The sequence below is a fragment of the Nannospalax galili genome, unplaced genomic scaffold, assembly GCF_000622305.1.
Source record: "Nannospalax galili isolate Female #2095 unplaced genomic scaffold, S.galili_v1.0 scaffold596, whole genome shotgun sequence".
Taxonomy (NCBI): Eukaryota; Metazoa; Chordata; class Mammalia; order Rodentia; family Spalacidae; genus Nannospalax; species Nannospalax galili.
In genome coordinates, this window is record NW_008340140.1 from 490705 (window position 1) to 514411 (window position 23707).

The window sequence follows — 23707 nt, forward strand, 5'->3', positions numbered from 1 at the left end:
ACACAGGAAGTTCACAGCCTGGTGAGGCGTCCTGTCCACTGCAGCACACAGGAAGTTCACAGCCTGGTGAGGCGTCCACTGCCCACTGCAGCACACAGGAAGTTCACAGCCTGGTGTGGCGTCCACTGTCCTCTGCAGCACACAGGAAGTTCACAGCCTGGTGTGGCGTCCATTATCCACTGCAGCACACAGGAAGTTCACAGCCTGGTGTGGCGTCCACTGTCCTCTGCAGCACACAGGAAGTTCACAGCCTGGTGTGGCGTCCACTGTCCTCTGCAGCACACAGGAAGTTCACAGCCTGGTGTGGCGTCCACTGTCCTCTGCAGCACACAGGAAGTTCACAGCCTGGTGTGGCGTCCACTGTCCTCTGCAGCACACAGGAAGTTCACAGCCTGGTGTGGCGTCCACTGTCCTCTGCAGCACACAGGAAGTTCACAGCCTGGTGTGGCGTCCACTGTCCTCTGCAGCACACAGGAAGTTCACAGCCTGGTGTGGCGTCCACTGTCCTCTGCAGCACACAGGAAGTTCACAGCCTGGTGTGGCGTCCACTGCCCACTGCAGCACACAGGACATAGGCACATTGCTTCTGCAAGCTGTAGATGTGGAGAAGCAACTCCTTCTGCCTCTCCCGGGACTTCTTGTTGGTCCTGTGCTGGCCACACTGGGCTCTTTTAGCTCTCAGCAGATCTGATACTTTCCTCCTTAAGCACTTAACCCTCCTTGTGCCTGGAACAGTCTCTGACCTCCTCTTCTCCAGGTGAGTACCCTCTCATATTTTAGGAACCAGTGTGACCTTTTCTGTTCTAAGAAGGAACCCATATTTAGCATACAGTAAGAAATTTCATTTGTCTAGAGATATGAGAGATGTATGGTTTTCTCTAGGATCTATGACCTCTCCGGCCATGTGTATTTGGCTGTATTTACAGTGCTACACATGAGCACATGAGCATGCTTTAGTCCTCCGACTGAGAGGGCTCTAAGTCCAGTTAGGTAGCTGTTGATTACCCCCTAGATAAAAGTGCCACCACTGCACCAGTAGAGATCGTTTGCTGTGCTGGTCATTGTGGTTAGGCTTTGGAGCCGGGTTGGACCATTGATTGTTTTTCTCCCATAGCAGCTTGTGTAGTATCCTCTAGAACTATGAGAGCTAGTCTTCAGGGAGAAGGCTTGTAGGTCAGTCCCAGCTCCATTGCTCCAAGTCCTGTGTCTGAAGTATGTCCTATCTTCAGCAATAGGGTCATACCTTCAAGTTCTGGAAGGCGATCCAGGTCTATGGTAATAGCCTGTGTTATCTGGGGAGTCTCTTGGACTACCCTGATCAATGATTCAAAGGGAGATTTCCCCTGTCTGGCACTGTGTTCCTTGTTACACAGCCGTTAGGTATACCCACGCACTTGTGTTCAGGTAGTCTATGAGTATTTTGGGGGAGGGGCGTTGAGTTAATACATTTCTCTTTGGCTTTTTTACACAACCTAAGCTTTATTTATCTCTCCTCTCCCTCTCTCTCTCTCTCTCCCCCTGTTTAACCTACTTCCTCCCTCCCCAGTTTAAGTGCCCCCATTTTCCCCTTGATAATATCTGTCTCCTATTATCCCCCCTCTTGAGTTCCTTCTTCCCCTTTACCCCCATGGTTTCTTGTATGTCCGTCCCTCCTCCCTTCCCATTTGAATACCTCCATTTTTCCCCTTGGGAAAATACACATAAAGAATATATACATAAAGGATATATACTCACACATAAAGGATTGGGCTCAGAGGGAGCCCCTTGCTTCTCCCAATTTCTGTAGCCCACGGAGGCTAATTAATTACCTTGTAGCCTTCAGCAATGGTGTTAGAAGTAAGTTAATGTCTTTGCTTATTTTTCCTCACCCTGTGGCATGCATGTCTCACAAAGACCTTGGTGGTGGCTGTCACTCGTAGCCAGGAGTTGGTTCACAATAAAATATTCATGTCTATTGGTTGATAGCATATTGAAGGCTGTAGCAGGGCCGTCTGTCTGTGATACAAGACTGTGACTCCGTAAGGTTTATTAAAATGTGATGATTTTCTAAGCTCCTATTTATTATCTGATCGTCGAAGAGCAGGGTCTTTCAAAGCAGGCTGGCTGGAATGAGGTGGGTCTTTCTTGTTCTTGCTAAAAGGAACATGTCTATGTTTTATTCAGAATGAAAACATGACCCGATTAAATTATAATTCAGTCTTTCCTTAATTATTTAAATAAGTCTGCTCTACCATCATCCTGGGGTGTTGCATCTTTGCTTTAAGACCTTTGCACATGCTGTTGCTGCCATCTGAAGCACTTACCTTCAGGTATCAAGACAATTGGCTTCCTCCCCAAGGTAGAATCCCCTGACCCCAGTGCTTGACCTCTGTGATGTGACATGCAATTACACCAGCTCTGCTCTCTACAGGCAGGGGGAGGGAGGTCCACACCCAGCCTTCCCGGGCCTCTCATGCTCCTCTGGAGATGGGTGAGGATGAGGACTGGATGCCCTTCTCTGATGGATCCCTGGGATGGCCTTTGTGTAACAGGGATGCTCTTGGGGCCCCTGTGGCCCTGCAGCTGACCCGAGCACTCACCTGCTGCCGTGTTGCTTGCATGTGACATTCCCTACAGAAAATCAACCAGAGGGCAGCAGGGATTTCTGTCAGTTTTGTTTGCTGTAGCATCCTCAGCCTTTAGACCAACACCTGACATACAAGCGCTCTAAAATAGTATTTCAATCTATGAATTTATGAAGTGAAAAAACCATACAGGCTGGGGAAATAGCTCAGTCAGTAATGTGCTTGCTGCAAAAGCATGAGGATCTGAGTCTGATCTCCTGAACCCTCATAAAAACCTGCATGTGATGGTATGTGCTGTGATCCCAGCACTGGGGAAGCAGAGATAGGCAGAGTCCTGGGGCCTTGCTAGCCACCAGTGTAGCTGAAGAAGCGAGCTCTAGGGTCAGTGAAAGACTGTCTCAGTAAACAAGGTAGACTGTTTTGGGGAGACACTAGAAGTTGATCTCTGGCTCCCACAGGCATGCACACAAAGGTGCACATGCATCTGTACATATACATGCACCAGCACACATGAACACACATGCACACAGACACACACACACAGACACACACACACACACACACACACACACCCCTTAGACCCAAAATTGGGCTGTAGCTCTTGGCTTTTACAGGCTTTATTTCTTCTTATTTAGTTTAGTTTTATTTGTAGTTTGCTATTCAGCTCTTGAGATAAATTTTCCAGGATCCTGGGATTTATTCTCCGCATTATGGTTTTCATCTCACTTCACTCTCATTTAGAGATATGAAAATTGGCTGTGGCTTTTCTTCAATTCTCCTTTCAAGGCTGCTGTCTTTTTCCTGCATCAGATTTAATGGAAACTCTAATAAAAGGATGAAAATATCTCCAGGTTATTTTATTAGGATATAAGCAACATAAAAGCCCCACACCTTTATGTAACTGAGATAAACCTGAAATTCTATCTCAAAGCCTCATGTGGAAAATCATCTCTTCTGAGGCTTCCCCAGGGGCTTCCTCTTATGTAGAAGTTTGCAGGGAAGACCACGGTTTGAGAATAAATATTCCCAAGTAGTTTCTGGTGCCTGATCTGGTCCATTCTCCCAAATATGAGATATTTATTTATTGCTTTTTTTTTAGACTTGGTTTTAGGTGTTACAGTCTGGCCTCAAATTTACTATGCAGTCAAGGATTACACTGAACTTCTGGTTCTCCTGCCTCTGCTTCCCCAGACTTGGGATTACAAGTGTGGGCCTTTTCCTCTAGTTTATGCAGTTTTGGGGATCAAACCCAGTAACTGATGGAACCATAACCCTGTCCCAACGACTCTTTTAAAAAGAGCTGCGGCTGGGGGCGGTGGCGCAGATCTTTATGACACCTTTTCAACCTGGCTTTGAGGCTTCTCTCTTTACATAACTCAAACTCATACATGTTAACACCTTAATGTCTGTCAGTGTTGGGGAGTTGGAGATGCCCCCGGGCTTTTTCCATCAGTTTCCCTGAGACTGACCAGACCAGGAAGATGGAAATTGGGAGCCGGCCTGGAATGGCAGTCTGAAAATCGAAGGATGATTTGCAGCTCTGCCAGCCTCACTGCCACTGTTAGATTTCTTGTCAGTGAAGGAAGATTCAATTCCAGGGCCCAGCTGACTGGAGACTTAAGGTTGCCTTGCAAAAACAGATATGGAGCCCATGTGGTCCAACCCTCCTCCACCCCCAAACCGATTACTGTGGTGTCTTTTAAAGTTTCGTGCTAATTTAATTGACTGCTGTGTGGAAAGGTGATGAGAACCACACTGAAGTCCTCACCCGCCGTTATATAAACCCAAATGACTGGATGCTGAGGGCTTAGCAGAGCCCCGGCACCAGCCAAGACTGGATGCAAAGCAGTCGCACTAGACTCCTTGCAGAAAGAGGAGCTTCCTAGCACCCCTGTGGAGTAGCCCTTGTCACGTGGGCCATTGACACCCACACTGGTTTTTTAAAAAGTTCTTTTTCAAAACACTGTTTTGCAGCAGTCAGAGCCATAATGTGTTCATATGTGGCTGTTCTTATTTGATTCAATCAATGGCATCGATTTCCCTTTAAACGCAAAGATTGCACAAGCTCCCCTTTAATTGGGGATCTGGTTGCAAGGGCTGTCTCTGGGAGGCAGACCTTTTATTTTTCTCCAAATAAATCAGCCTTTATTGGTGAACATGGGTTGGGCGGACCTTTCTTTGCTAGCATTCCCCCCCACTTCCTGCCAAGCACTATGGGGGGGCAGGAGGGGGCTGCCTGTCCTGTGAGCATGTTCAAGGGAAGGAGGCATATAATTTCCATGTTTAGCCAAGGCGTTTGCTTGCATCTTAACAGAAGAACTGAAGGGATGGTCAAGTTAATGTGGCCTAGAGAATATTTTTGAAGGGATGTGGGATATTTGAGCATTGTGTGTGTGTATGTGTGGGCTCGTGTGTGCACACGTGTGCGTGTGAACAAGCACCCACACCAGAGGTCAACCTCAAATGTCATTCCTCAGGAGCTGTCTACTTTGAGTAAGTTCTTTTGTTGTTGTTTTTATTTTATTTTTATTGTTTTGTGCATTTCATATAATAGATATTAATCAAACTTAGAGCCCTTCCTCATTTACACCCCCCACCAGATTTCATGCATTTTGTCATATAAGTTAAATAGTATCTGGTCAAGCATTTATACCCAGATGTTCCTCGGTACAAGTTCATCCACTGGAGTCTAGTCAGCCTATTTAGAGTCACTCCCTAAGGATGATCTAGTCTCCCTCACTAGTAGCGATCAGTGGTTGGAGTTGGGGACCCATCTCCCTTACTCCATCCTGGGTTTTTGATTGATTGTGAGAGCCAGGGTGGGTACATGAACATAAGGAAACAGAGGCTTTCAGGCCTCTGGGAACTTGCTGATATGAACTTACAACAATGGTGACCGTGTTCTTGAGACAGGCTCTCTCACTGGCCTGGAGATTACCAAGTAGCCTAGGCTGGCTGGCTGACTGACTAGTGAGACCCAGGGTTCCAATTTTCTCTGTCTCCCAAGTGTTTGGATTGCAAGCCACCATTTCCAGCTGTTTTTATATGGGTCTGAGAATTGAACTCGGGTCCTTATGCTTTCAAGGCAAGCACTTTACTAAGATGGCTGCCCAGCCTGTTTGAGGTCATTGTGCACATCAGTCTAGGAGGAAAGGTGGCATGGCTCCCTGAGGTCCTTCATGTTTTTAGTTCATTCACAGAAGCAGTGCCTCTTCTGGCCTTTCCTCTAGCTTGCCAGTCTATTGGTTCTCTGGATATACTTGTTTACTCATTTACTGGTCTGTTCATCTAAAGTCAGACCCAAGTGAGTTTAAACATTAGCTTTGAGGCTGGTTGGCTATGTGGCCCTGGGCAAATATTTTCATCTCTGTCATGTTTTTCTCTGTGAGGAATCATTACTACCTCCTGAGGCTTTGCCAAGATTAGCCAGAGTAATGGGTGCAGAGCAGAGGGCTCAGGATGATGCCTGGCACACAGGAATGCGCACATTGAGGTAGGGACGCTCGTTAGTACCATCAGCACTTGGAATCTCATGGGCTCAGGGAAGGGGGAAGAGGAAGGGGAAGTGATGTTCAGTCATTCACTTGCCCAGTTGAGTGTCTCAGAGTCGCACGCTCTAGTCTGGATGCTGGAGAAGAACATATTGATACCCCATCCTAGATGTACCTCTGAGCTATACTGCAGAGCTGCAGACCACATGTACATAGCACAGTCAATAGACAGGCCTTATGTAGGGGAGGTGAGCACTGGGATCAAGAAAAATAAGGCCATGGTAGGGACTAGAGAGGGGTGGGCAACTTCTCTTTTAGATGGCCCAGCCAGGAGATGCCCCACTAAGAAGCCACATTTTAACAGGGTCTGCTTGATACCGTAGGTGGAATGGATGGCTAATTCAAGCCCCAGTGTGTGAGAGGACCTCGAAGCTTCAGGAAATCTGTAATCTATGAGCTAGGTATGGTGGTACAAGCCTTTAATCTCAGCACTTGGGAGGCAGAAGCAGGTGGATCTCTGTGAGGTTGAGGTCAGTCTGGTCTACATAGTGAGTTCCAGGCCAGCTGGGACTACAGGGAAACCCTGCCTTAAACAAACAAACAAACAAACAAACAAACAAACAAAAAAACCAAGAGTTGGTATGTGTTCCTGAGAGCCTCAGGGTCTTCTGACATTGTAGCAGATCTTCCATAGGAGCTTCCATAGGAGCTTATTTTAAAAACAGGCAGTGGGTTGGGTTTAGCCAGTTTTAAAGCCTCATAATTAGTATGATCTGAATTGGACAGAAATAGTGAACAAAAGATTCACTTCCTTCCAATCGCCCTGGCTTTTATAGAAGACTAGAGTTGAGTTTCCAGCAGCCATGTTGGGCAGCTCACAACTACCTGTAACTCCACCTTCAGGGTATCCATGATATCCTCTTCTGGTCTTCAAGGGCACCTGCACTCATGTGCACACATACATATACACATAAGTAAAAAATAAATCTTAAAAATATTCAAAATAATTGCCTCTAATGTTTTTCTCTAATGCTTCTCCACACCTATTCTGAAATTATACAGGTCTCTCCTGCCAAAGTAAGATCGTTTTCTTCTTAGGAAGTAAAAAAAAAAAAAAATGTACAGAAATAATTTGTAAATGGACTTTGCTCTTTTTTTTATTGTTTTTTACACCCACTTCCCAGATGGCACCCTCCCATAGCCTCCCTCCCCCCACTACAGCCCTTATACTCTGATATCCCTGCTACTGTCTGCTGTGTTGTCGGCACCCCCAGCCATTCCCCAATACTTGCCCTTCTGGTGAATCTAGTCAGCCTACCTAGAGGTCTTTGTTTTAGGAGGTCAGCTAGCAGTAATCAGTTGTCTATAATTCTTTGGATAAGATTGGGGTCTGCTGTTCATTTTCCCAGTTCTGTGTTGGGTTACTATCTGGGAGTCCCTTTGGCCACCCTGGCCAGCAACTCAAAAGAAGGTATCGCCTGTCTGGCATCGTTGCTTGTTATAGAGCCTTTAGCTATACATATGGACTCTTATGAACTTATGTTGGCCTATTTAATCTTTGGTTATACTTTCCTTTTGTGTGTTTAAGGCCATACAGTTGGTCCAGATAAAACCGATTTATTTTTACTCTTAAGGTCGTTTGAGGATCTGTTCCTCAGGGGTCGCATGGGCTTGGGAGGAGCCCCTGGCTCCTTTCTTTTACCAGTTCCACCTATGTGAAGATAAGTCAAAGGTCCTGCTTCACCATGGTTGGCTTCGCTTAGAAGCATGGAGGAAATGATTCCTCTGTTTTGCCTCCTCTTTATAGACTGGACACTGGTTCAAGTCTATCTGGTGGGGTCTCCTCGGCCTCCTTGATCAAGAGGACAGGTGACCCACCACCATTATAGGACAGTTTGAGAGATGCTCATAGTCCCCTGGAAGTAGTCGACCTAGGAGGGCAAGGAGCAAAAAGTGTCCTTTATGTCCCTTTGACCAAATTATTCTAGGCCTCAAAGTATGTCTGTTAAACACCCAAGAAGGTTAGTTCCACCAGTCTGGTATTTTTAATTACTGTGTGCCATGTAGATAAATCTTGGGCAAAGACCAGTTGTTCTCAGATAAACCTTACCTAGACATATATTTCTTGATCTGCTATGTATAATTTGTCAGTAGGTTTTAGGAGTAATATAATTCATCCCTATCATTTTAAGATCAATATTTTTAAAAACAACAAAAGAAAAATTAAAAGAATACAGATATACTTCTCATGAAAACAATGACAAAATCATCCCTTTTTTACAGTGCATAGTGCTATGGGGACTACATGGGAGAGGTCTGACAAATATTTTTGTTTGACATAGGAACCTTCAATTCATGAAGAAACACATATTTATTCAATTAAAGAATACTAGACAATTAAAAAATATTCAAAATAGAGTTACCATGTGACACAGCTATACTACCCCTGGGGATATACTCCAAAGGACTCTATTTCCTACTACAGAGACACTTGCACATTCATGAGGGCTCCATTCACAATGGATAAGAAGTGATATCAACTAAAATGTCCATCAGCAGATGAATGGAAAATGAAAATGTGATATATAGATATATGTATATATATGTACACATATATATGTATGAATTTTATTCAACTGGGAAGAAAATCGAAATTGTGACTTTTTCAGGAAAATGGGTAGATCTGGAAATTGCTATATTAAAGGAGGTAACCCAGATTCAGAAAGCAAATGTTCCATGTTCTCTGTCATACATGGATCCTAGCTTTTAATGTCTGTGTATACATATGCATGTGGCTGTGAGTGTGGAGACAGGTCATGAAATGGAAAGGGGGCCATGAGAGGGGAGAAGACATGTTGAGGAAGTAGGGGAGGATGATGAACACATGTGCCATGAAAGCAGAAAGGGGGCTTCATGGGAAGGATGGGTACGGTGGTGGAGGCTGGGTATTGGGGAGAATGGGGAGGAGGAGGATCAAGGATACCAAAAATACGTTTGAAAATGCCATAATGAACCTTAATACTTTGTATGCTGGCAGTTTTTAGTAAAATAATTTTTTATTCAGAAAAAATCCCCAAACCAAAACATGTTTTCCAAACACACACAGGAGGGGGTTATGGGTGGGGGAGGAACCTCTCCATCCATCCCTGGCCTGTAGCCCATGTAGTTTGGGCAGCAATAAGGGGAACCGGGTAATGGCCCCCTAGGTACAAATGATATGTGTGTGCTGGAGGAGGGGTGCAGAATGCTGAAGAGAGGGTGGGGGAGGGCCAGATGAGGTTAGCCCTGGGAACACTGCCGGTGGGAGGCCATTTCATAGCATTTGACCAAACCAGTGTGGACAACTTCTTTGCCGTCAGCAGGACTAGTGTCTTGGCCATCATGGTGACCGTGACATTAAAGGTGGGCACTCCTCTGGTGCTCTTGGTGTGGAGATCCATAGTAAATCCCCCTTCTTGTGGCAGTGGCTCCCAGATCAGGTGTCAGGCCACTCACACACATAAAAACTTGACTGGTCTTGGCCAACAAGGATGTCGATTCAGATGGAGGGCAAGTCCTTGTAGCCTAATGACCAAGTTCTGACAGTTCGCATTCACCATGAGGTTGTCGACATGGATCTTCCATCCAGCCATGGAGCTGCTGCAAAGGCTGCTCTTGGGGATGCTGCTGGAGTGGCAGGCTGGGTTGGGAATGGTGAGTGGGTGGTAGAAAGCTCCAGGCACATGCTGGCTGTGTTAGTGGTGCAGCCTTCATACAGCCACTCTGTATGCTGAGTTTTAAAAAACACACCTGTGTCTCCCCACAGCAGGCTTCCTATTTCGCACTTTAAACAGGATTAAAACAAGCTCAAAGAAAGCCTTCAAGCCATAGAATTTTGATCAGCAGTGAGCACTGTGGTAACTGAAAGATGAAGACAGCCCTGGAGCCCTCCCTCCTGTCCCCAGTCACGCTTTCTCTGCTTAGGCGATGGCTGTGTCCAGAGTCTCTGTCCACTTGCTCTCACAGGTAGAATTTTTTATTTTGTGAAGGGCTTTCCCCCGTATCCCAAGCTGGGAGAGGGGCCTTTGTTGTAAGCGTACTAGATGAAGGATCCCCAAACACACCAGAGAGTTCCAATGAAGACCGAACCACGTCTATGGAAAGCCTTTGGAAAATATTTCTGGAAAATAGCTTTTCTTTCCAACGTGGGCATCAAACCATTCTAAAGTTGCAGTGAGTCACTGGTCTCTCTGGCTGAACACGGGCTGCATGCTGGCGTATGGTCGCTGTGATCTCTATGGTTGTCAACATGAGCTGTGCTCTGTCCTTGGGGACCATGAACAAATTCTGATTTCTGGAGAGAGGGAAAGGAGAAAAGTCCAAGGATTCGCCTTCCATTTCTCTTTGGGTAAAGTAAGATGCTTCTTCGGGTGGAGTTCTGCCTCTAATTTTCACAGATTCCTGGTTGGAGAGGATAGCGGTTTGGAGTATCCAGAGGAGTCAGATGAACTTAACTTTGTATCTTCAATATTGCAGGCACAAACAGGTGTGTTGAATGGTGCTTCATAAATGGTGATGCAGTGGCAGGGTTCTTGCTTGTCAAAATATTAAGTTCCTGCCAAATGTAAACCAACAGAAAGCCCAAATGACATGCAAATTTGACAAGGCACAGTGTCTTCCCAGGGAGGCAGAGACACAGATCTGTCACATAAAAGACATGATATATAATGGCGCTTTTGGAGTTGGATTGGTGACCCCACAAACATAAATTACTCACCTATCATGTGCATCATGATGATGATAGGGATCCCCTTACGGTGAGAGAGTCAAGGCTCCCTCCCCACACCTGTACCTCCTCCTGAGTTGGCTGGCCTCACTTTTAGCCTGCCAACCCACAAGCTTGGAGAATTCTGACTCATCTCTAGAATCTCCTAAATGATGAATGTTGTTGTGGTTATCTGAAGGGTGTCTGGTATCTTCCCTTCCCCTCCCAAGGTGACCATATTATTCCAGGCTTTCACCTGCTCCTGTCCACTGGTTACAGCCTTTGATTCTCCCTTCCTAATCACGCAGTTCCAATGCTCATCTTCAGTCGGGCAGGAGGCTGGTTAGTCAGTTACCTTCACTCAGGAAGCGGAGAGTTAGAGAAAGTGGGGCTGGGCTCAAGGCCTACCCTGAGTGAGTCACTTCTTTCAGTGATGCACAATTTCCTAAAGGTTCTACAAGCTTCCCAAAGAATGCCACCATCTGGGGACCAAGTGCTCAGGGGGGACATTCCTCATTCAAACCACAGTAGGAACCAACCCCAGCCTTTTTTTGTCTTTTTAGCATATCAAATGTAGAACTTTCCCCCTCAACCCAATTTTCTTCCTCTCTTCAACTGAAATGCTCTATTCTTTTTTATAAATATAATTCCTTTAACTTTTGAGAATTTCATACACGAGTATTGTATTTGTATCGTTTCTACCCCTCCCAGTCCCCCTCCAACTCGTCCCATGTCCCCCCAACTCTCTCACAATTCCTTGCCCTCTTCTTTATTATTGCCACATACATGTATACACATTTATAAACATATGTGTATATATAACTCACTGAGTCCACTTAGTAGTGTCTGTGTTTACTTGTGTTTAGGGCTTCCCACTTGGAGTTAGAAAACCTCTCCGGGAGCTCATTCATGAAGAAACCTGATTCTCCCTCCCTCAGTAGCCATGGAGCCTGTAGCTTTTCATTTGGAGGTGAGTCTCCATGAATTTGCCCCATCCACCTTGGCGTGTCAACTGGTGTTGTCATTATACAGACCTTGTTAGACTACCACACTGTGGAGATCTCACTGGTGCTGCTTCCCTGTCATGTCTAGGATTAGCTAGCAACAAGTGTCTTGTCCCCTCTGGCTCTTAAACTCTTTCTGGAGCATTGCAGTACAGGGGGAGGAATGCTTTATTTCTTGGTATGTGTCTTAACTAAGCCTATGATGGTCTAATATAGAAAAATATTTTAGCTGTGAACTCGGAAGCGATTGGGACAATCGAACATTGCTCTGTCCTTCACATTATGTAGGCACCGATTTTAAGACAGAACATTTTGAGTGGCTGAGCTGTTGCACTTTTTACTCCTTTCTTTCCTTCTTCCTTCTCAGTTAATTTGCACTAGGATTCATCTGTCAGTTGAGTATGCCTGAGGCCTTGGACCACTTACTGCCCTTGGTAAACAAGGTGGAAAGGCAGAGAACATCTGTTTGCCTCTGGCTAGTAAGATTTCTGAGGTTTGTTGTAGAGCACCAGCTGTCTCCCAAAGTCACAATTTGTTACTAGTTAGAGAAAAGAGCCTAATGATCTCACGTTGACCAAGGCTGGCAGGGGCAAGCTGGGAGAAGAGCCCTTTGGATCAAAGGCAGAGTGGTTGCAGCTGTCTGGTTTTTATGTCTCCATTCCAAGACCGAACTAACCAGGGAAAAGATCTCTGCTCTTAAGTGTGGAAGGTACTAGGGATATAATAAAATGCCCTGCTTTTTGGCAAACAATCAGGTCCTTACTTTTCTTTGTCCTGCTTTTCTTTGTTTTGTTTTCTGTTGAGCCAGGGTCTCATGTGGCCCAGGTTGTCCCCAAACTCCCCGTGTGGTAGAGGATGACCTTGAATACATGATCCTCCTGCCTCCATCTCCCAAGTGCTGGGATTGCAGTCATGTGCACCACAGCTGGGGTGAGCCCTTTACTTTCTGCTTCAGCCCTTAGACTCCACAGTGGAAGTGGCTTTGAGGAGCTTTAACTACATCTGCCCTACCTCAGCGTAGCCTGTGTCCAACCTCCTTCATGGAACCATTCCTGAATACTCTAGAATTACCACTTCCACCTCTCCAGCATCTGTTATTTACTCCAGTCATTCAGAGCAGGAAACCATTTGGTAGGCAAATCATGAAAAGTCCATCTGGCCAACCCAATATAATCAAAGGACACAACTTAATACTTAAAGTAGCGTGTAAACACACTGCTTCATGTCATGTACTTTGGTTCACTATACAGATTTTTTCTTTTTAATAAAATGCAAGATCTTCAAGGGCAAAGAGAATGGCATTTAGACATTTAATTCCATGCCCTTTCCAAACCATGCCTCCATTTCTATCAAAATGCTAAATGCATGGCACAGGAATTAATATGTTTTTGATCTATTTATTCTACAAATAATGCTTTTGTATCTCAGTTGGACGCCAGCTGTTGAGATCAGCTAGGCCAACAGCTGTAACCAAGACTGAGATGGTTCCTAGCTCTTTAACCGCAGGGTAGTGGAATTAGTGCTTGTGACCTGTGCTGCCAAGAAAGTGAGGCCATGCTCTAGCAGGGGCCTGGCTAAGGGGGGGGGTTAGCTAAGGGGGCCTGGCTGGGGGGGGCTGGCTAAGGGGAGGCCTGGCTAGGGGGGACCTGGCTAAGAGGGGGGCCAAGGAAGGTACCACATGGAGCTGTTACCGAAGCCACTGCGGTGAGAGCGACCGGGGTCATGGTCACGAGTGCAAAACTCCAGAAGAAAGAGACTATGGCAGGAAAAGGTGATTTTATATGGCACGAGAGACAACACCTGTGATTCACATGTGCTGTTGAGCCGTCGGGGGATGAGGACATAGTTTGGGAGTCAAGTGGGCTCTGATCTCCTGGGGCATTTGGGCTCCAATGAAGAAATTTTAGAATCAGTTCTTCTTTAGGGAGGAGCGCCTGATAGATTATTCGAACCCAGGTGGTCAGCCCTAAATACAGGGATGTAAGAGCAACACTAAATGGACTCAGTATGCTTTATATATATGTTTTATGTATATATGTTATATATATGTATAGATAGTTAAATATAGAAAACAATAATAATTGTTATGGATTATTATATAATTACATGTTATTTACTATATATGATATAATTAAAACACAACAATATGTCTAAAACAATGATAATTAGAGAAGGGGTCATGAATTTGAGAGGGACTGCAGGACACAGGAGGGCTTGGAAGGGGGAGTGGGAGGCTTGTAAATGGTGTAAATACAGCACTCATGTAGGAAATTCTCAAAAATAGTTTTATTTAAAAAAAGGGATTTTATCTAAGTAGATCAGATAGCCACTGAGGGATTAAAATCAAGTGAGTGTCCTCAAGGTAAATGGGGGCAAGGATGGAACAGGAGACCAGGTGAGCAGTGGTACAATGAAGACAAAGAAAGGTGTGTTAGAAATGCTGACAGTCAAATTAGCAGGGCCCTCGACAATCAGCAGAGACAATAGGAATAGCCACTGCCTTTGGGATGTTGGTGTTACTGAGTCTGAGAAGCTGGAAGAGAAAGGTTTGGGCCAGCCAAACCAGAGTTTCTCCCTGACACTCCCAGATGCATACGCTTTATCACAGTGAAGATGCTGCTGGGGCAGTGGTCGTAAGAACCCAGAGAAGGGGGTCTGGACTAAAGAGGTGAGCTTTTGTTGTTGAGCTATGGCACCTAAAGGTCATGAGAATGGACAAGTCATCAGGGGGACAGAAGACATGTTCATGGGTTCATGTATGTGGGTTTGAAGTCTCTTATGTGGATGCAAGCAGATCTGTGTTTTTCAGGGTCCAGAGCAGGTCTTGTAAGAGCAGAGACCTTGTAGAACACCTCTGGGGATTAAGAGGAAAGTGGTTGGAACTGGACATCATCTCTTGCTAAATTAAAGTCAGACTCAGATAAATGCCTCATTTTCTCTCACATGAGGAATCTGGATCAAAAGAAAAAAATATATATGCTTGATTTGAAAGTAGAAAGAGGGTCCAGTGAGAAAGAAGGAGGATTAGTAAGAGAAAAGAGGGCTTGGTCATGGGGGCATGAGAGCAAAGTCGATATGCCTGTGTGCTGTGTTAGAATGAAATGCATTATTTTGTGTTCTCAGGAAAAATAGAGAAAGAGGCCTAGGGAGGTAGCTCAGTGCATAAAGGGCTTTTGGCACAAGTGTGAGGACCTGAGTTCAGATCCAGAACCCACATAAAAAGCCAAGTGTGTCATATGTGCTTATACCCCAGCACTGGGGGGCAGAGTTAGTTGGATCCTAGGACCCCATTGGCCAGCCAGTCTAGCCAAAATGGCGAGTTCCCAGAACAGTGAGAGACCTTGCCTCAAAAAGATAAGATGGAGAGTGACAGAGAAAGGTACGTGAAGTTGACCTCTGTGACAGACACACACACAAACAGACACACACACACACACACACACATACACACAAATAAAAATTTAAAAAATCTTAAAAATGAACTATAATCCCAAGAAAGGGGGCAACCTATGGGGCAGAGCCCACAAAGGTCATGTGAGGTGTGTGGTCTGGGGGGATTTACATCCATCCACGTGTTCTGAGCCCAGAAGAGCCGTGTGTTGGATGCAATGTTGTCTCACTCAGGAATATCTGCCATGAAGGTCAGGCTTTGTGGATTTTATGCAGAGTACGGATTTCATCTGGGTGAAGGTATTAGAAGGTAAAACAACAGAACTCATCAGTGTCATTGTGAATTTTTTTCCACAAAGAAAAGAAAGTTGATGATAATTTCTCAACAATATGCAACCATTGTGCCAAACCTGTTTGCACATGGCAAGATCATTCAACTGAGAGATATTTGGAGAAAAAGATAATTACATTGTGTGTAACACTGCCAGAAAAAAAGCAATATGATGAAAAATAAATAAAAAATTAAATCAGCAAAAAAGTAATTCAGCCAATCAACTTGATTTTCATCCCTTTGATGAATATTTCGGGAAGTGGTTGAAGGTATTTTTCCGTTTATTCCTGTTTACCTGAGTACTGTGCAGAATGTGCTGGTTTCTTTTAGTCTGTCTGAGGTTACTTTCAATTGCCTCTAGTGTTTCCTTGTTAATTTTTAATTGCATAAGTAATTCATGACTAAATTTTCATTGTTAAAAATTAAAACATAGCAGATGTGTGCAGCTGCTTTTTTGACTTCCACACTCAGTTTAGTGCTTATACTATAGATGTTGTGTGTGTCCCCATAGGACGTTTTCTCTGTGTGTATGCATGTGTGCATGTTCCTATGTGTGTAGGTGTGCATGCAAGGAGGTCTACCTGGGGTATTCTTCCCGGGTTCTGCTCACCTTGTTTTATTCAAAGATTTCTTATTTTTCTTATTTTTACTTATGTGTGTGTATGTGTCTGCATGTAGTGCACCTACATGCGGTGCCCACAGAGGCCAGAAGAAGGTGTTGGAGCCCCTGGAGCTGGAGTTACATACCATAGGTTATAAGCAACCTTGGGTGCTGGGAACTGAACTCAGGTCTTCTACAAGAACAGCAAGTGCTCTTAATCACTGAGCCATTTCTCCAGCTCCCCACTTTGTTTTTTGAGACAAGTTTTCTCACTGGTACTGGAACTCACCAAACAAACTGGGCTGGAAACAGTGAGCCCCAGGGGTCCTCCTGTCTCTGCCTCCTCTGCTCTGTGATTACAAAAGCCTGTCACCATACTGACTTTGTTACATGCGTTCTGGGGATCAGACTGTGTGTGTGTGTGTGTGTGTGTGTGTGTGTGTGTGTGTGTGTGTGGTCCTGGCTCCTCCCATGACCTCACTCATGATACAGTTCTCTTTTGGTAGTATGATAGCTACCAATTATGAGCTGGCATCCTTTATTTACATAATCTGAGCATCCCTCTCTCTCTGAAAGGTAAGTATTTGATTGAGATATAGTCAGCATGATCAGCTTAGCTTGGGAAATGTGTCCTTAACTTGGTCCCTAGGACCAGGGGACATATCTCTTTGATTGTTCAAGTTCCAACACATCCTTGAAGCCAGAGATAGAGAATCAGAGTCCATTAGGGTCACTCCACTAGAGACAGAGACAGGCCATGCTGCAACAGACAAGCGTGGGAACTGAAGGATGCCCCAGGTCATCTTCAGATTCAGCCCTCGGGATGATGCCACTGAGCAGTCCACTTATCCCAGCTTATGCAAGAGCTGGCTGCTTTGGGTAGTTACTGGGTGCTGCCTGCAACCCGGCTACCACTGCAGTAATTGGACTCTGAGCCTGGATTTGGCCTCCCTCATAACTAACCGTTTCCCTCCTGCTCTGCCCCTGCTCCAGCAATCCCGTTCTGCAGCCACCCCTCAGCATCCCCAGGCTCTGCAGAGGATGAACATCAATACGAAGAGCTCTGGGGCCATCTAATTGTATCAGCATCACTCAAGCAAGTGTCTCTGAATGGTGCAGGTCGGTTCGGACTTATTAAGGGAAATCTTTACTAAACCAGTCCTTGGGGACTGTGGAGTCGCTGGTCTTTCCAGCTTCCCATTTGGTGACCTTGTGCTCACTGGGAGAGCAACAGGCTCATGCATCACGAGAGGGGCGACACTTGCCCCTTGACATGTTCTCACGGCTGGAGTATGTTCCCTTTGCTCGGTACACAATTAGCGGACATCAGAATGTCTCGAGATGCAGTTGCTGTGGTAAATTATTAGGTAATTAACCTAATGCTCCTGGCTCAGAAGGACAACTCGCTCTCTGGAGTTGTGGAAAACATTTTTCAGGCATCAGAATATATGGCTGTACAGGAGGTTAATGCCAAACACAAGTGTGGAGGCAGAGAAGGGTTTAGAATGGGCCCTGTTCCCAGACAGGGAAGGAAAGCTGTGCTTCCTGAAGGAGGCAAAACAGACCTGCGACGCGAAGACAGAACGGAGGGGTGAGTGAAAGAAGCGCAGCGCTCCTTTGAAGCAATCTCAAACTCTTTCTACAAGCGAGGTTAAGCCTTCATCGAGCCACGCTTGGGCTATTTTAATAGAGAATTTTGAAATGGTCTCTTTCTGTCTCTCCTCTTCTAGCCTTTGTGTCAGATTAATCTTTTGGAAGCACAAAGCTCATAATGCCACCCAGCTCATAAGCCTCTAGTGGCTCTACCTTGCTGACAAACAACATCCATGAACCTAAGTTTAACTTGTGGTTTTTCTTCAGGGCATCTTTTCAACCATCCCTTCCATCATGGATCAGTGTGCTGCTTGGAGCACAGGGCTCTGGCTGAGGCCTGGAACATGTCAATGGGTAACGGCCAGCGGTGAAGGCTCTGGCTCATTTTAAAGTCTATGTTACCTATCAGTTGCTGGTTCTTGGACGTGATGGCTAGTCTCCCTAGGACTCGTTTTTCTTGTCTGTGCAACGTGAATATGACTAGAAATGACTCCAGAGGGCCCATGTGAACATTAAGAGACATGTATGAAAATGTCTGGGAAAGTGCTCACATGGGTCATCGTGTGTGAGCATCTAGATGGAAGGAAATCCCCATGGTCACTGTAACTTAACTTTCACTGTCAGCACTCTCTCTCTCTCTCTCTCTCTCTCTCTCTCTCTCTCTCTCTCCCCCATCTCCCTCTCTGTGGTGTGTGCTTTTGAAAGGCTTAACTGAGCAAGGACGGCCTATACTGAACGGTGGCAGCATCCCTCCGGCTGGAGTCCTGGACTGAACATGAAGGTGGAAGGAAGCTAAGCACCAGCACTCATCTCTCTCCGCTTCCTGATTGCAAATGCAGTGTGATGGACCAGCTGCCTCATTCCGGCTCCACAAACTCTGAGCTGAAATAAACCCTTTTTTTCTCTTAAGCTGCTTTCCCCAGCTGTTTTGTCACAGCATAAGATGACAGTCCAGTGACCTTCATGGTTTGATCAACCAAGGGCTCCAGGAAATTGGAGAGCTCCTGCAGAGCACATTGTGTGCACTGTTGGGCACACAGGCTAGGTCAGGATATGCTACAGTCTAACGTGATGCCCCTCCATGTGACTTCCATTTCGTTCTGTCACCAGTCTCCCTGGGCAGGACAGACAGCTCTGTCTTGAACTGGATGTAGCTCATCCCACCATACACCACGCTATTTGAGTGTTTTTAAAAACCACCACCACCCCAACAAAAACCAAAACAAACAGCAGACAGAGGGAAATAAAGGCTGACCAGTGATGTCCCTAAAGAACACAGAACCCGTTTGTTGGTCATGCACCTTTTATAAGAATATGGGTGTGAGATCTAAACTCTAATAAGGAATCAAGGAGGGTGACAGGACCTGGGAGGTGGGAGTCATAAACAGATGACGTAGTTGATATACTGCAGGTGAAGGCTGCCACATTGACTGCTAGGCAGGCGGACACTGGCAGATGCCCAGGCCACACAGGGAGAGACCCACAGGCCCACAGACAGACCCAGGCAGTCTGGCAAAGGCACAGGATTAAACATCTGACCTCAAGGTGATATTTATATAAAATCTACACTAAAGTGGCATTCTTCCAGAAATGGTTATATAACAGATTACATTACTGATTACTTTGGTGGCAGGGGCACCATTTCATGCTGACTCATAGCCTTCTGGATGTCTAGTGCTACCCATCTTGGTCCATGCTAGAAATCCTTATCAACACCATGTTGTCTAAACATAAACTAGCCCTTATACACCTCTGTACCTTCCAGTGGGTCCAGCTTAGGTTCTGCCCTCTATGCTGCAAGCCTACAATAAAAGTGAGGCTGGGAACTAAGTAAGAAGAGTTATTTGCACAAAATTCTCACAATCAGAGCAGGGATGCAACATGGATTATAGTTAAAAGTGAGATAAAACCAAGACAGTTACTGCTGCATGATATGACTGGGTGATCTGTGCTGGACTCAGGCTTTCTGATCCCTGTGATCTCAGTTTATCTTTGCCCAGAGCCACCTCTTTGATTTCACAGCTCTCAGCTTCCTTAAAAATGTGCTCTGCAGAACACCCTCTCCATCTGCTCATTGGTTGTTGGGCGTAAAGAGAAAAGTGCAGCAGTTTCCTCCAAATTGAAATGCTCTCTCCAGGAAATAGGGTGAGACACAGGAAGTAACCAAACTTCACAGGCCCTGGAAAGCTGAAATGTAGAAGCTTCGGGAGTCACCTCCCTGGGGTTTTAGAAGCAGGAAACAGTGGCTCAGAGAGGAGACTGACCACCCAAGTGGCCGAGTGGAGGCTCTCAGCCCTGCGGAACTGTCCACAAGCTACACGGAGGGATGCAGCCTGAATGTCACTCGACCTGGGCTGGGCTTCTGTGGAGATGGCACTGCTTTTGAATCATTTCTGCTCCTGTCAGTAATCCCTCATGCAGTAACTGCTACAGTCAAGGCCTGTAGTGCCCCTTCCCCCAATACAGCAAAGCCTTGTAATTTTGCAAGACCTGGAGGGACAAGTTTTGCAGGGCCCCATGGAATGCAGGAACCGAGTCAACAGCTATGCTGACCATCTGCAGACAGAAAAACAGGCCCCTTGTACCCATGACCCCAGACCCCATGACCACAAAAGGCATCTTAGCTCAAGCTGCTTCCCCTTGATAAGTTTCACAATGTGCAGACCCCTGCTTCCTCCCGAACTTGTAAAGATTATTTTTGCCACCTTCCACATTCCCCAACCCTCTATGAGAACTTCCCCAGCAGTCAGCAGGCTGCTGCTTGCTTTCACTCCTGAGCTGAACGCCGGCCCCTGTGACCTTCCACAATAAATTTTACTTTGTTGGAGTCCTCCTGTGTTTTCTGTGGAGACTCCCCACCCGATTTATCTAACAGTAACCCCAATACACTCATTGGTTCATCAAGTTACACTTTGTTTGGTGAAATTGTTACTTTGGTCTGCCATGGGCTCCCTAGCTGGGGTGAGAGGATGTGTATGTTGTGTCTTTGCAGGAAAAACCTCATGCATGCACAGCACAAGGAAATACTCTGAACATTCACTCCATCTCACTGGATTTATTTACCTTACCGCTATATACCATTGATTGGGTGGAAAAGATAAAGATAAAAGGAAATCTTGGCAAACAGGACTTGATAGAGACATGTGATTGTATGTCATGAAGACCGGAACAATTTAAGCTTCCATCATAGTTTTTGAGAGTGGGTGTGATAGCACTTGCTTGTAATCCCAGTAATCCCAGCATTTAGGAGGCCGAGGCAGGAGGATTGCTTCAGGTTCAGGCCAGCCTGGGCTACAGAGTGTAGCTTTGTCTCCACAAAAAGGAAAAGAACAAAACAAAACAAGTTGAATTATAACATCATGGCCAATGGACAAGATGGTCTTGTGAGCACGTCTCTGTCCTCATGAAGCACATACAATCAAGTTTTTAATTTGAATTGAAGCTGCCAGAATGCCCTCCAGTCTGAGTGGTCTGCAGAGGACCCGACTGCCCATCTTCACCCCAGTGCATTGCATTGCACTTTTTCTTGGCCAATCTGCTGAGTGGGATGGCTGCCTTGTTCTTGTAGTTCAAGGGACTTAGCTCTCACCTGCAAGCATTTAAACTCTCCTAAGTGGAATGAATCACGTATTCATTCTCTTGAAATATTATCTTCAAAAAAATGCTTCAAATGCATCTATAGAGTTTGTGTTTGATGTTGACCCTGGTGGTGTCACGACAACCCTCTGAGACACTGTCATCAAGACAGCTAGAGAGAAGTCAAGGGCAGGCCAGGTGCATGAGCACGAATGTTTGTAGGCTGGTGGCCAAAACCTGGGGCACAGACTGCAATTGGAGTCAGAGCCTGCTGGGCTGGAACTGAGTCAGCGGTAGAAAGAATGTCAGCTTGGAGAAGTCATGGAAGAAACGGAAGTCAGCGCCCCAGAGCATGATGGGACCGTGCTCGAAGCTGTAGAAAGGGGCTGCAAGGGGCTGTGTCTTCTGACAAATTCTTGTGGGTGACTCTCCATGAGTGCAGTGGCAGAGGAAAGCAGGAAAAGCAACATCTTTTGAAAGCCCAAAGGTTCTTTTCTGGTGGATATCCGCACTGGCTTGACAAATACAGATGTTTGTAATTAAGCAAGCTGATATCTTAATGTTTCATTGTTTCTATTTATTCCCTTTATAGAAATAAAGCTGGTTTGTAATTAGACATCTACGTCTTCTTTTCTAAGCCTCCCCTGTCTAGTCTAGGCTCTGGCAAACTTTTTTCCTCAGACCTAGGTGATAAGGATTTTAGGCTCCGTGGACCAGTGGGTCTGCTTCAACCACTAGACTGTGGCATCCTCTCAGGAAGACTGTCATGGATGTGTGATTGGACATAGCTGTTCAAAGAAAGCTTTGTTTAGAGACGAACTGGGTTACCCTGGATTTGGACCACCACCTGTAGCTTGCTGACTCCTGGACTAGTTTTGTTCAAATGGTGATAATAATTCTTATCCAGGGCCTGGCCTAATGGCTTAATTTTCTCCTGTATTAATTTTAATGCTGAATGCATATTTACTTTTGTTATGACCACAAGAATTATTCTGTAAAAGCCTGTTTAATATTTACTTTCTCATGAAAATATTGGCCAAGTCTGTTACTAATTACTGTGTGTGTGTGTGTGTGTGTGTGTGTGAGAGAGAGAGAGAGAGAGAGAGAGAGAGAGAGAGAGAGAGAGAGAGAGAGAGGTCCACAACAGGTCTCTCTCTCACTTTCCACATCAGGTCTCTTTCTCAATTGCTCTCTGCCTTATTTTTTGAGACAGCGTCTCTCACTGGATCCGGAACTTGCTGATTCAGCTAGACTGGCTGGCAGTGACCCCTAGGACCCTCCTGTTTCCACTTCCCCAGGGCTGGGGTTACAAGCACACCCTCTGTGTCTGGATTTTCACATGGATTCCGTGGACTTGAACTCAGGTCCTCAAGCTTACCTGTGAAGCTCTTTACCCAGAGCCACCTCTGCAACCCCTGTGTGAGACTCTGGATACATAGACTTTTCCCTGCTCATTTGAGGAGCTCAGATGATTTTACTGAAGGCTTTTTGCAAAACTGATTCTTCTTGATTAAAAACAGTGAGGAGGACCCAGGTTGGTGGAGGACAGCGCCTTGTATTTGATCTTTGGGCAAGCCTCATGTAGTAAAATGGATGTCAAATCCAGTGGGTGCAAACTCAGTGGTCTTACAGAGGCAGGAAAACATCACTCACCCCCAGAGGTTAGAGTATCCTAGAGCTGATTAAAAGCCATTTTCCTGAGTGTTCTTTGAAGCGAATGAATGTTCTGCTGCGTGCTGCTGTTTGATCTCAGCCATTTTCTTTAAGTGGTGGCTTGAGTTGGTGTTTTGATAAGGCTGATGAAGTGTGTTTGAACGGCAGAGATTTTCCAGACATTCCCACGTGTTTGTACAATGTCCACAAATTGCAGAAATTTCCTTTTCGTCAATACGATTGTAGTTCAGTGAAGACATTGTGGGCTCATCTTAGTTATGCACGAAGCTAGGAACCAATGCAGAGATTTATTGGTTGTCACAATTAAATCTCTTCCAAAGTCATTTCACATCAAATCAAGATGCAGAGAAATTGGTTCAAGGTGACTGATAGCATACCTTTGATTAATTACTGCTGTATTTTGTAATTTATTGTGACAAATCTGATTTCAATATTTGGTGTCTTCTAAGGAGACAGCAGAATGCATGCTGTTGGCCAGGAACAGAGACCCAGAACCACAGGGAAGGAGAGAGTACTGCTGTCACATCACAGGACAAATGCATGCCGGGAAGTGAGTCCTTGGGAGGTCTCATTGCTGTGTGACATCACAGAGGGCATGTCCACAGACCTCTGTGGTCAGTTGCTGCACATGGTCTCTTTTTGCAATCAAGAGACATGACAAATGAGATGTACAGCTAATGCCAGAGAGGCGAGGCCAGCCAGTCACAGTGAACACTCTACATACCTAAGTAATGGCGCT